Genomic DNA, 14,818 nt, shown 5'->3' with positions numbered 1-14,818 from the left:
GCAGCGATACTGCATAAAGGCTTGGTAGGAAGGTACCCACTGTACATGATTGCTTGCAGCGACCGTCACGAGAATGTTTGATCGCAAGAAGGCCTGGCTCCAGATGGCCACATGACACCACCGAGAGCGAAGACCATCGTGTTGTGCGCATTTACTGCATCAGCAGCAAGAATATGAGGAGCAGTTGGCACCACAATGATGCAAAAAACTGTTACAAATCGATTACTTCAAGGACAGCTCCGAGCCAGACGCCCCATAGCGTGCAGTTCACTCGCCCTAAACCAACGCCATTTCCCGTTTCGGTGGTATCAAGCTAGAGCTCATTGGAGCTCATTGTTGTAACTTCTGATGAAAGCTCTGCTTCGGTGCCAGTGATGGCCGTGTGTAGATTAGCAAGAGGACAGTTGAGGGCGTGCAACCAATCTGTCTGCATTCTGGAGACACTGAATCTACACCTAGTTTTATGGTCTGGGGTGCTATTTCATACGTCAGCCGGAGCACTCTCGTGGTTATCCCAGACACCCTGAACACTAATTTGTACGTCAATATGGTATTCCACCTGTTGTGCTGCCATTTACGAACAGCATTCTATGGGATGATTTCCAACAGGATAACGCTCGCCTGCATACCACAGTTGTAGCCTAACATACGCTACAATGTGTTAGCATGTTGCGTTGGCCTGCTAAATCCCCGGATGTGTCTCCGGTCGAGCAGATGTGTGGCATCATCGGACGACAACTGCAGCGTCATCCAAAACCAGCATAACTTGACCGACCAAGTGCAACAGGCATGGAACTCCATCACGCAAACTGACATCCGGTACCTACACAACACTATGCGTGCACATTCTAATGCTTGCATTAAATATTGTGGAAGTTTCAACGGTTATTAACATACCAGTAATTCACATTTACAATGTCTTTTCTCGCACTTACATTAACGTGTGATCTTGTAATGTTAATCACTTAAATATGCAACCTAGACAAATGTTATTCAGATAATTTAATTACTTTACGTTCATTATTATTTGTATTCCAGTTTAACCATTAGTGTATTTGAGGTTAGATCAGATATACTTTTCGTTTCATAGATCTATAGTGAGGAGATCATCAATGGTCTAGATCATTTCATAAAGCAGCAATACATATAATGTGATAACAAAAGAAGAGATTGCTAATTACATAATCCTGACATACTGTCAGTTGGAGCAGTGACCAGCACATTAAAAAAAAATATATATATATATATATATATTTGCCTTAGTCTATACGAGACATGGAAGTGCTATGTTACTTCACTGACCACCCTCAATTCAGAAAGAACAAGTATGTAACACAGTGACCAGAGTAGGCTAATAATTTATGGAGATACATGTATTATACATGGTTTATGTTAAAGCTGCAGTTGATTGTTGAAAACCACATCAAAATCCGTCCAGTGGATCCTGAGATATTCCAATTTTAATTGAGTAGCTTGTCAAGATTCACAGAGGTACGCAACAGTCGGGTTCGGTCACTGTAACGCGAGATGCTCAAAGCAAAACGCAGCGTTTGTGCGGGGACATCCTGCAGCGAAAATGGTCATACCTCGTCCCTGACACCGAAAAGTAGGAGAGGCAAAAGCTGTTTGTCAACAAAAATAAGTTTCGCAGCAGACAGATTGACCACAAAGTTATTCAAAGGAAGTCTCGGAGTGAGTTTACACGGGAGGAACACATGTGGCGTCATAATGTCATAATGGTGTATTGTCAGCTAAAAAGTTATGCTTAGGGGTCGGAGTCCCTTGTTCGAGAAAAACCGCGAGAAGTGTTGACTAACGACAGACCTACATCTGATGTCCATTTACACCTCAGTGGTGCAATAATGTTTTTTGGTACTTCTTCTGACGTACGCAAAGTCGATATGAGGACAGCTGCGTGCGAAGTGACTGTAATTGACCTTTCAAAGTTATATTTTTGACTATAATAAATAAAAATTAGGACGTGGTTAACTCAGATGAACAAAGGTTATGTTGCGCTATTACCTCATCTCGCACATTGATATTGGTAGGTAGGACAATGTCTCTTATCTTGTTGTACTTTCTCAGTACATAATCGCAAATGACTTTGCGGTCGCGCTTGTGTGTGTCAGTTTTTATCGTCGCGGAAAATACTACGTGTTTTAGTGCTAGGCAGATTCAGAAATGTCATCGCGTTTCGGTTATAAAGTCCTACGTGGTAGGAGTATCAAAGATTGATCTCAGATTCCAGTCACTAAATAAGCAAATTTATGGGCCATTACTATTACCAGGAATTGGTGGTCACAGTGCAGACTTCGAGAAACGTGCGTGGTACTTATATCTTTGTGGTCATATTTTTGCTAATGTACACGAACCTAATAGGAGGAAGTAGGAATTCGACCCTATATTGTGTTTTTAATAGATTCGTCTGTTACTTATTTGATGGTGTACATATTTCTCCACGAGTTGTTTTTGGTATCGCAAAGAGTAGGTATGCCACACTAGTCGGAGGGCACCATTAGAACGAATGCAGACCAGGTATGGGCACGTAGGTTTTAACAGGTGGAAGCAGTGAGGATTGCCTGGCAATGTGTCACCTGAATTAGGCAGGTAGCTCTCTGGTATCACTAAATCGCACATGCCTGTTATTCTTCCACTGACAACTGCTGTTCTAAAGACGCTAAAGGGTTGTTTTTGTCGCCATTTTCCTATCTATGATTTAATTTTTAATGGACATGGAGGACTGCCGTTACATACAGACTCACCTTCACATTGTGTAATGAGTGTCAGTTGAGTACCGAGAACCGTCATAAACCCAACCTATGATTAGAAATCATCACAGTGTACATGGCGTTTGGTTTTTAAAACTGAAGATCCCGAACCCTCCCCCCCCCCCCCTTCAAACCCACGTGCGAAGCAACTTTTTATTTGCAAATAGGAAGCCTCCTTTTTTTATTATAGACTCGGATTTAATTCCAAGAAATACCTAGGATTTATCTGAAACAGTTTTTTTCCAAATGTGGAAGATGGCACTGTAATTGGCACGAGGATTACGGCGGTTGGACGGAAGAACACACAGAAATCAGACACCTTGATGGTGAGATTCGACAGGACTCGCCGAAATCGAGCATCCTGATGGTGTGGGGACTTACCGGAATCAAACCCGAAGGTGACTTGCAAATTTAATAACACTTTCACGTTTAGATATTGAAATGTTGGCAAATAAGCTACATTTAACGCAATGTAATTTTCTGTTTCCTTGAAGGTTGATTTCAACGAGTCCCCACACAACCAGGGTGCTTGATTTCGGTGAATCTCCTCGCCAGCAGTGGTGGATGTGGGGAGAGAGATGGCGGAGTTTTGAGAGAGGATGATATGGATGTGTGTCCATCAGAGAGAGTATATTTGTAAGACTGGATGCCATGAACTTATATATATATATATATATATATATATATATATATATATATATATATATATGACTTTTGAACACTATTAAGGTAAATACATTGTTTGTTCTCTATCAAAATCTTTCATTTGCTAACTATGCCTATCAGTAGTTAGTGCATTCAGTAGTTAGATTCTTTTATTTAGCTGGCAGTAGTGGCACTCGCTGTATTGCAGTAGCTCGAGTAATGAAGATTTTTGTGAGGTAAGTGATTCATGAAAGGTATAGGTTATTGTTAGTCAGGGCCATTCTTTTGTAGGGATTTTTGAAAGTCAGATTGCGTTGCGCTAAAAATATTGTGTGTCAGTTTAAGACAGTCATTTAAAATTTTTCTAAGGGGACATTTCATATGGCGACCCTGCCAGGATACCTCACTGGAATCTCCTGATTTTTTCTTGTAGTTTGTGTAATTAGTGTAGCTATTGTTTATTGCTAGTGCATAATTATAGAGAGAATTTACTTTGTAGTTGTAGTTTTTCATTGTTGTACAGTAAAACAGTTGTGGCATGCATGTAGGTTTGCACCAAGTATTTCGCAGCTGTGCTTGCAATTAACTAGATATTATTTTCAGTGCTATGTTAATGTGTTTTCTTATTTTGCTCTTCAAACTGTGCTTTTCTGTACTATCGTGTGAAATATTGTGACAATAAAGGCGTGTGAAAAACGTAACACTAGGCTCCAAAGTAAACTGAGAAATAATAGTGGCGACGAGCGTAGCTTATCAGCACCACTGTGTAACGAATTAACAGACAATCAAAGTAGTAATTTGGTAATTGTGCATAGGGAAATGGAGCGGGCGGCAAATAATGGTGTAGATAGTGAAACAATAGTGAACAGGGAAGCATTATCGATCGATCGGTCGGCAACAGCTCACCTAGGATTCCGAAATCTTGCAAATACTGTAGATTCAGGTTTTGCGTACATTTTCTCAAATAAGTCAAGACACATTTTCTGCTTTTCAAAATGCGAACATTGCCGGTTCAAAGGCACTACCGAATAGCACTGAGGAACATGTTTCAGACACCAGTGCATTGTTATTACAATTAATGCAACAAATGGGACAAAAGCTTCAAAAGTTTGAGACAATGGAACAAAATCTTCAAAAGTTAGACACAATGGAACAAAATCTTCAAAAGTTGGACGCAATGGAACAAAATCAAACACAGTCACAGCAACAGCTTCAAAAGTTAGACACCACGCTTGAACAAACACGTGAAGGTTTAACTGCTGAGTTACTTAAAATCGAATTTAAATGTCAAAAAGTCTGTAATGACGTAAAAACACAGCAAACTATAGTTCATGAAAATCACGACACCTTGCAAATTGACTCAGTTGCATCTACCGATTCAGTTACACAACTTGCAAAACCTCAGGAAAACTTAAAGGACACAGTAGATACGATTTCAACACAAATGGACACTCTGAAACTTGGTTCAGAAAAACACACTGAGGAAATAAGTTCACTATCGGAGAAAGTAGCCGAACTTTCGGATCAGTTCACTAACTTATCTGCAAAGGTAGATGATGATCTGAATGACACAAGACCCGTAGCCTTCAATGACACAGAAGAATACGAACAAATTAGGAAATTCAAACAAAATCAGAATCAAATTAATTCGCAACACAAAAGAGAAATCCGGGAAGTACAAGATCAGTTGGCACAAATAATACGAGAATTACATATTTCAGAGGAGACTCGCGCTCCAACACGGGAAGAGGGACATAGAAATACAGAACAGCGACAAAATAATAACACAGGGAACTTCGGAAATTATGAAAGAAATTGGCAAGGTACACCGAATATTGAGATGGAACCGCCGAAACGGCGTAACAATGACCGACATGTGACTCGCCGACATGATGACTTTGACTATAAGCTGTTTATTACTACACGTAAATTCAAAACATTTAAGAATTCCAGCAACGACATTCATCCACAAGCGTGGCTTCATCAATTCTCTCATTGTTTTCCTCCCAACTGGTCATTAGAGCACAGATTAGAATTTATGTGTGGCTATTTAGAGAATGAACCAGCTGTAAGAATGCGATCGGTGATTCACGATTGTCACAGTGAAGGAGAATTTTTTCATGCCTTCCTCTCAGCATATTGGTCTCAAGCTATACAAGACCGAGTAAAACATAGCATCATAATGATGAAACATTTCGAACACTCTGAATTTTCCAGTCTTGTGAAATATTTTGAAGACATGTTGCACAAGAATCAGTACCTGTCAAACCCATACAGCCCCTCAGAACTCATCCGCATTTGCTTAATCAAATTGACTGAACATTTACGACATATTATTTTGGCAGGACGTTGCAAAGACGACATTGAAGCTTTTCAGGGACTCTTACAAGAATTAGAAATTGACACAGACAGTCGCGGGATGCGAAAACAGGAAAACAATCATTATAGGTCACATCCGTCACAATTCCGCGATGACAGAAATAATAACTGGACACGACAAGGCTATTCTTACAATGTAAATCGTGACCAAAACAGACACCGCCTGTATGACAATCTTTGGCAGAGTAGTAATAATTACAGGGAAAGATCACCTCTCTGTGGTAATGACTATCACAGAGACAATCAGAGAAACAGACAATATGGGAACCAAAATAATTATTATCAAGGGAGACAGAATAACTTCAGATGCAATGGTCCACCATGCAGTTACGATTCCGGGAGAAATTCTCCACCACATGACCGACAAAAAAGAAACTATGTAAACTATCGACAAAACGACAGACCTGAATTTCATCAGAACTGGCTGGATTCAAACAGGGCAGGGCCCTCTCGACAAGGTGAATTTGTAGAAGTTAGATCTCCAAATCCCAATAACAACGCGCGCCAACAAAGAGACTATAAAAAAGTTTGGAAGGTAGGAGACGAGGTACTGGCAGAAGTAAAGCTGTGAGTACCGGACGTGAGTCGTGCTTCGGTACCTCAGATGGTAGAGCACTTGCCCGCGAAAGGCAAAGGTCCCGAGTTCGAGTCTCGGTCGGGCACACAGTTTTAATCTGCCAGAAAGTTTCATATCAGCGCACACTCCGCTGCAGAGTGAAAATCTCATTCTGGAAACATCCCCCAGGCTGTGGCTAAGCCATGTCTCCGCAATATCCTTTCTTTCAGGAGTGCTAGTTCTGCATGTTTGCAGGAGAGCTTCTCTAAAGTTTGGAAGGTAGGAGAAGAGGTACTGGCAGAAGTAAAGCTGTGAGTACCGGACGTGAGTCGTGCTTCGGTAGCTCAGTTGGTAGAGCACTTGCCCGCGAAAGGCAAAGGTTCCGAGTTCGAGTCTCGGTCGGGCACACAGTTTTAATCTGCCAGGAAGTTTCATATCAGCGCACACTCCGCTGCAGAGTGAAAATCTCATTCTGGAAACATCCCCCAGGCTGTGGCTAAGCCATGTCTCCGCAATATCCTTTCTTTCAGGAGTGCTAGTTCTGCATGTTTCGCAGGAGAGCTTCTCTAAAGTTTGGAGGGTAGGAGACGAGGTACTGGCAGAAGTAAGGCTGTGAGTACTGGACGTGAGTCGTGCTTCGGTAGCTCAGTTGGTAGAGCACTTGCCCGCGAAAGGCAAAGGTCCCGATTTCGAGTCTCGGTCGGGCACACAGTTTTAATCTGCCAGGAAGTTTCATATCAGCGCACACTCCGCTGCAGAGTGAAAATCTCATTCTGGAAAGAGACAGTAGGCAATGACTCACACCGCTGGCAGCCACAAAACGTACTTATGAAACTGACGACCTAGCTGCCATGGCTAGTAATTATGGAAAAATGGAAGACATTAGGGACTTCTTACTCCAGGAACACGACGTGAAACATAACAACATTGCATATCCTGTAAATCACATTACAGTAAATGACGTAAAATTTACGGCAGTACTTGACTCTGGCAGTCCCATTTCAGTAATTAGTGAAACAGCCTTTAGCAAATGCAACAAATCGAACGATTGCCCCACACTTCCGTTACGTAAGATTAAATTACAAAGTGCAATCGTTGGAAAAAGTAGATGTACGCCAACAAACCAACTTAGAATTCTTTTGTCTAAGCCACAGTTTCTCTATGAACTTCCTTATCGTTCCACTATTGTCAACAGAAATTATATTGGGAGTAGATTTTTTGAATGAATACAAAGCAATCTTAAACTTTCACGATGCTGAAATAAGTTTAGAGAAAGAAGGTACGTCAATAGCTTTGAAATTTGAAGATTGGCTCTCAAACTATGACGAGGAAATTAATCGACTTTACCTCCTGTTAGACAACAGTTCGGAATTTTCGACGGAACTTGACACTAACAATCAGTCTGAAAGTACTGACATGGATGATATCGACGGCGTATTTGATACTAACGAGTTAATTCAGAATAAAATTCAAACAAATGAGAATTGTAATGACACTGATAGACAGGACCTTTTTGAGATTTTACAAGCACATTCCACAGTTTTTACTCACAAAACAGGAACAATCAAGGGGTTTCAATACCAATTTCGTGTTCGTGAGCATACTAAATTTTTTTGTTAGACCATACGTAATTCCAGCACATTATAGGGACCGTGTTAGAACAGAAATACAATCTATGCTTGACGAGGGAATTATTGAGCCTGCAGTAAGCTCATACAACAATCCATTACATGTTGTTGAGAAGAAAAATGGATCGATCAGGCTTGTCTTAGATTCGAGACAAATCAATACTATCATCATTCCTGAAACAGACAGGCCGCAAACGATGGAAGAAATTCTTCAAAATTTTAATGGTGTGAAAGTGTTGTCTTCTGTTGATCTCAGATCCAGCTTTTATCAGATCGAACTTCATCCAGAATGTAGAAAATGCACAGCTTTTCTTTGTTTCGGCGTTTGTTATCAATTTCGGAAACTTCCTTTTGGTTTGAACATTTTTTCGGCAGCATTCATTCGTGGGCTAACTTCCGTATTACCTGAGTTCTTAAAACGTCACATCACCTTATATGTGGACGATATTCTGATAGCAGAAGCCTCATGGGAACAACATAATCGCATCCTCAAGAGTGTGTTACGTATTTTTGCAGAATCTGGAATTACAGTTAACTTGGAGAAGTCTGAACTCGGTAGGACAAAGGTGAAGTTTTTGGGACATATTATTTCTTCTGAAGGCATTCAGCCGGATCCTGAAAAGTTAGAAGCAATCAGAGCCATTCCAGTTCCATCCACAAAAAAAACAAGTCCGCAGTTTTCTAGGTCTCGTAAATTTTTACCGTCGTTTTCTGAATATGCAAATTTTAGTTACACCAAAACTTAGTTCTCTCACTAGAAAAAATACTATTTGGAACTGGGACGAACAAGCACAGCTGGAATTCAATTCTTTGAAAGAAGCTCTACTTAACGTATTACTAGCTCATCCAGCTCTGTCAAGAATTCTGCCTTAGCACGGATTCTTCTAAAGTTGGTCTTGGTGCCCATTTATTTCAAGAAACCATAGAAAATGACACTACCGTTCAGAAAACCACTGCTTTTGCTAGCCGAGTGCTAACACAATCTGAAAAAAATTGTTCCGTTCCTTTAGCTATCTTTTGGGCATTTAACAAATTCCGTTTCTTTCTTTCTGGTAAGCACGTAAAAGTATACAGTGATCATCGTGCATTACAATTTCTTATGTCTTCAAAATTAAATCATGACAGGTTAAAACGTTGGGCATTGTTTCTGCAAGAATTCCTCTTCACGATAGTCTACATTCCCGGCAAGGAGAACATTGTTGCGGACGCACTGTCACGCTCACCGGCTGGGCTTGAGAAAAGTAACACAGAAGGCAACCTCGAGAAAAATTTCAGTATTCTTTACATTCAGAAAGTCGCCTTCGAAAACTTCATCACCACATCTTTAAAGGACATTGCTCATGAACAAGATAAAGATCCGATTTGGAAAGACATAAAAAGTAAATGGAATGAAAAGACACACACACAGATTCGGCATTATTATCTGGTTAGAAACAACATACTCTTCAAACGCTGCACTGTTGATGACAAGGTATGGGTACTTTGCATTCCTGACGATTTTGTTAATAAGCTCATTTGGTACATTCATTTCAGCTACGCGCATTTTGGCCCAAGAAAATGTTGTCATATTCTTCGGACGACTTGTTATTTTAACAATATGGAAAAGAGAATTCGAAGAGTCTTGTCTATTTGTAAACTTTGTCAAAAAGCTAAACCATCTACTGGAGAAAAAGCCATTAGGTGGAGAAAAAGGAGGCCATTAACCTCGCTATTGACATTCCTTTCCAGAAAGCATCGCAAATATGACACGCTATTTCTTGGAAACGTATGATTATAATGTGAAGCACGTACTTTGTGCTACTTAGTGAAATGCTTATGAATTTATGGGAAATATTCTTACATCTGCACACCTAATTATGACAAGTGTCTTTCTACGAGTGTTGAGAGAATTTCTACTGACTTATAAAATGCCATATGGCTAGTGAATGACGTTTATTTGCTCATTTTGTTTAGCATCTAGTTTCTAGCTGCACTGCAGCATTGGTTAAAATAAAATTTAATAGATGTACTAATGTAAATATTTTCTATTTACAGATCCAGTAAATAATAATTTTATGATCTACTTCCAAAAAAATGAGGGAGCACAAAAAGACATTTCCCTTCACAGGAATTGCATACATAATTTTGTAATGACTGGGTAATTTATTTCGTAGAGTAAGTCAAGGTGATGCATCACTCTAGTGTTAAGATGTGACATATGTATTAGACATTTCCTATCTTTATTGTAATATTTTTTCTGCTTGAGCTATGTCATATTTATGTATAAGTTATTGCATTTGCTGCTGCTGTTTGCCAGGCATAGTGCTACTGAATGTCACTTTGTATTACTCTGTTAAGCCAGGTCTTCTACTGATTTATTTTTCTTGTTGCTGCACATTGGCTCATATTAGTTGTAATGTTGCATTTGCTTTGCTAATTTAGATATACTGCAGCTTACTTTGCCAATTTCCAATTTTTTGTCATTGCTGTTTGTGTTAATTGTTTTGTGCTGCTACATTGCCTCGTCCCTTAGTATATGGATCTGAGCTCAGTAGATTTAAGTTAGCTTAAGATGGGGTAGGCTATATAAGAAAACGAGTTGTGATGAATTGAAAGAAATGCATTGAGAAGCTATAAGTAAATGGTTTGGCCAAAAAAGTATTTTGAAAGAGGATATGAACAAAAAAGTAGGGTTTAGGGACGACAGGATTAGGTAGGATTTTTATGGAAATAAATGATGAGGTAAGATAATGGAAAATAAATAATGAGGTAAGAAATAAGTGAACATATAAATACAGAAAGCATGCTCGGATAGGATTTTTTTGGTGGAAACAAATGTTGAAATAAGAGGAAAGATCTATGGAATGAAGTTTTGGGTTGGACTGCAGTACCAAATGTTACACTGAAAACAAACCTGTCCTTTCCTTTTGTGTTATTCCGCAATGTGTTTGTGTACCCTTGTGTCTTTATGTGTTTATCTGATAAGAGTTATGTTATAAAATTTTTCTAATAATGTGTTATTTACTTTGTAAAGATGTTTAGACATTATTTATTCTGTTCTGTTTCAGTGCTCGTTTGTGAAATTAATGTTTCGAAAACTATTCTCATTATTTTATTTATTTATGTCATAATCCCTGTAACACTGATGTACATGTTTATTTCTATTCTTCTGTAAAGCCTGTATTACTACAAATGTTATCTGTATTACTATGTTTTTAATGATGTTTTCTGTACCTTTGTAATTGTATTCTCATGTTATAAAATCGTAATTGACACTAGTTCATCAAATTAAGTTACATTTCACTGCACACGTTTCTGTTGGTCATAGTATATGCACAATATATGAAAAAAAGGGACTGTTAGTGCTTGCACATGTGTTGATAATTCAGCAAGGGACTGGTTAACAAAATTGCTGATTCTAAGGACACATCAAAAAGTTTGTAAGTGCTGAAGTGGTGGTTTATGGACTTGCTATATTGTCTGCAAGACTTCTAAGGACATACTAAAAATTTTGTGAGTGCACAAGAGGTGGTTTATGGACTTGCTATATAGTACAAGGCTCTTCGATGGTGATTGTGCACCTGCACAGTCGCAACAGATGGCTGCTGGCCGTCTCTACAAGGACTGAAGTGGGTCTGCACCTTTGATGATCCACCAATACCATTATTTCTACAAGGACTGCAGTGGGTCTGCATCTCTGGTGACCCACCAATATCATAATCTCTACCAGGACTACAGTGGGTCTACTCTGTGATGACCTACCTACCAATATTCTTCAAAACTTCGACTGACTCTGCTGTGGGTTTGCTCTGTTGTGGCCCATTACCTGTCTGCATGTCAAGAGTCAACACTGTCTTTCCGTTGGAAGGACAACACTACTTCTTCAAGACTGTATGGAAATCCACTACTTCCGTGTGCATTTTCTATTATCGCTCAGAGTTTGAGAAAAACACTGCACTGTGATGAATGATCAGGACTGTCTTTATGGACTGTGAGAAAATCTTTGCTTTTCACCAACAGTGTATCAATAAGTGTGTGCATTTGATATCTTTGTTATTGTAATTATGAAAATTTTTTTCAAATTTGCATTGGCCACTGCCCAAAACAATTTGTAAAATTTTTTTATGGGGAGCATGGGAGCTATGTAAGTAGGCTGTTTAGGTTTTTTTATTGGTAACGCCACGTAGCGCTCTGTATGAAAATCACTGGCTGTGCTGTGTGCAGTCTGTGGCTGGTTTGCATTGTTGTTTGCTATTGTAGTGTTGGGCAGCTGGATGTGAAGAGCGTGTAGCGTTGCGCAGTGAGAGGTGAGCCGCCAGCAGTGGTGGATGTGGGGAGAGAGATGGCGGAGTTTTGCGAGCGGATGATCTGGACGTGTGTCCATCAGAGGCAGTAAATTTGTAAGACTGGATGTCATGAACTGAGATATATATATATATATATATATATATATATATATATATATATATATATATATATATATATAATGACTTTTGAACACTATTAAGGTAAATACATTGTTTGTTCTCTATCAAAATCTTTCATTTGCTAACTATGCCTATCAGCAGTTAGTGCATTCAGTATTTAGAGTCTTTTATTTAGCTGGCAGTAGTGGCGCTCGCTGTATTGCAGTAGTATGAGTAACGGAGATTTTTGTGAGGTAAGTGATTCATGAAAGGTGTAGGTTATTGTTAGTCAGGGCCATTCTTTTGTAGGGATTTTTGAAAGTCAGATTGCGTTGCGCTAAAAATATTGTGTGTCAGTTTAAGACAGTCATTTATAATTTTTCTAAGGGGGCGTTTCATGGGTATTTCTTGGAGTAGATTCCGAATGTTCAGTTAGAAAGGGGGGTTCCCGTTTGAAAATAAAAGTTGCCCCCCCCCCCCCTCCCAAGATGTAAGTGGTGGGTTGGGGTGGCAAGTTTTAGCACAGATCGATGTCCCCTTTGAAAATATTAACTTTTCATCTGGAACATTTTTGGTCCATACGATGCGTATTTTTCAAGATATTTATTTGGTCCAGGTTAAAATAAACATCCAGTAAAAATCAAATGTTATTTATGAAACATCTACAAAATATTTTACTCGACTATAAACTGTAAGCAGGCCCTTATCCCTGACGTGCAGTCGTCAAGCTCGCTTACCCACTAAGTCCTTCTGACACTAAAAATACAGGTCAATGTTACACTTTAACGCATATAAACTGTAGCCAGAGATGGTAAGACCTCCGTACACACGCAGTTTTTTTTTTTTCAGTTGGGAGTGTTCTACAGGGTGTTACATACTCTTTGCGATAAACATATTGGGTGATACATCACTTCAGGGGAACAACTTTTATTACAGACTAAACGTTCGCTAACTTCCCAGCGACGAGATTTCAGTGAATTAGCGGTGTCTACTTATCATGAGTGCTGCTATTACCTAATCCAATAAATTGATTGACTGATTTTCAGACAGGCAACGATAAGAATAAGTGTCTCTAAGCCGAGAAAGATATTTTGGAAGCCAAACAGGAACTTCAATTTTGCACAGCCTACCGCCTTTCGCGTGGTGCAGATGACTGTCTGATAGGCAACACACACTGCACACGAATGCCACATAGTGCCTATGCCCCGCCGCCGTTCAGCGGCATAACCGGTACAAAAGGACGCCTAACCTCACCAGGAAGCGGCAGCGAATATTTTAAGTCTACGCTTGCGCAAAAAACATCCCATCATCTACAAATAATTAACGTATAGCAATGAAATTTCGGTAATACATTTGTATAGGTGACATATTTAAGTGATTAAGTTGCATGTAGGCACGAAATAAGCGATTGTAAATGTGAAATACTGGTACATTAATAACCGGTGAATGGAAGCATGCAAATGTGCATGCGTTGGGTTGTACAGGTTAGAGATAACTGTTTGTAGGATGGAGTTCCATGCGTGTTGCACTTGGTCGGGCAGTACAGGGGCGGTTAATGCCGTTTGTGGATGGTGGTGAAGTTGTCCGGTGATGTTCCATGTGTGCTCGAATAGAGACAGATGTGGTGATCGACGAGACCAAGCCAACATGTCGACACTCTGTAGAGCATGTTAGGTTATAACTGCGATATGCGGGCGAGCGTTATCCTGTTGGAAATCACCCGCTACAATGATGTTCATGAATAGTAGCACGACAGGTCGAATCAGCAGATTGACGTATAGATTTGCAATCAGGGTGTGAGGGATAACCACGAGACTGCTCCTGTTGTCATACGAAATCGCACCCTAGACCATAACTTTAAGTGTAGGTCCAGTGTGTCTAGCAAGCAGATAGGTTGATTACAGATCCTCAACTGGCCTGCTTCTAACCATCTCATGGACATCACTGGCACCGACGCGGAACCAGATTTCGTCAGAAAACACGACAGACCTCCACCCTACTCTCCAATGAGCTCCCACTTGACACCACTGAAGTCCAAAATGGCGGTGGTTCGGGTCGGTGGAATGTACGCTACAGAGCTCTGGCTCGGAGTTATCCTTGTAGTAATCAATTTGTAACAGTTTGTTGTGTCACTAGTCAACTGCTGATCAAATTGTTGCTGTCGATGCAGTACGATGCGACAGAGTCATACGCCTCAGTCGTACCTAGCCAGCAGCAAGGTTGAACCACCTGATGATGTCGGACAGTTGCTCCGAGGAAATATTGTGGAATTTGCACAACGTGATCCGGCGGCAAACCCGTGAAGACTATTTACAACATATGAAATTTATTATGTCCACCTATATTTCAGTCATGAAACTGAGATCCTGAGAGGTAAGTACTGCTTTTCGAAATTATCAGGTTCAGTTTAGGTAAGGATCAGTTCAGATTTCATTTTATGGACAGAAATTACATTTC

The 14,818-nt window shown here is 39.9% G+C and overlaps 1 protein-coding gene and 1 long non-coding RNA gene across 3 annotated transcripts in view; one reads left to right on the top strand and one right to left on the bottom strand.

Moving 5' to 3' along the window:
* Window positions 1–14,818, bottom strand: part of LOC126412694 (15-hydroxyprostaglandin dehydrogenase [NAD(+)]-like) — a 248,595-nt gene that overhangs the window by 1,726 nt on the left and 232,051 nt on the right. The gene's annotated exons all lie outside the window — the stretch shown is intronic.
* Window positions 1–14,818, top strand: part of LOC126412695 (uncharacterized) — a 251,442-nt gene that overhangs the window by 88,093 nt on the left and 148,531 nt on the right. The gene's annotated exons all lie outside the window — the stretch shown is intronic.

The sequence above is a fragment of the Schistocerca serialis genome, chromosome 7 (genome assembly GCF_023864345.2).
Source record: "Schistocerca serialis cubense isolate TAMUIC-IGC-003099 chromosome 7, iqSchSeri2.2, whole genome shotgun sequence".
Classification (NCBI taxonomy): domain Eukaryota; kingdom Metazoa; phylum Arthropoda; class Insecta; order Orthoptera; family Acrididae; genus Schistocerca; species Schistocerca serialis.
The sequence above is the reverse complement of the archived record's forward strand: the minus strand, read 5'-3'. Positions and strand labels throughout refer to the sequence as shown.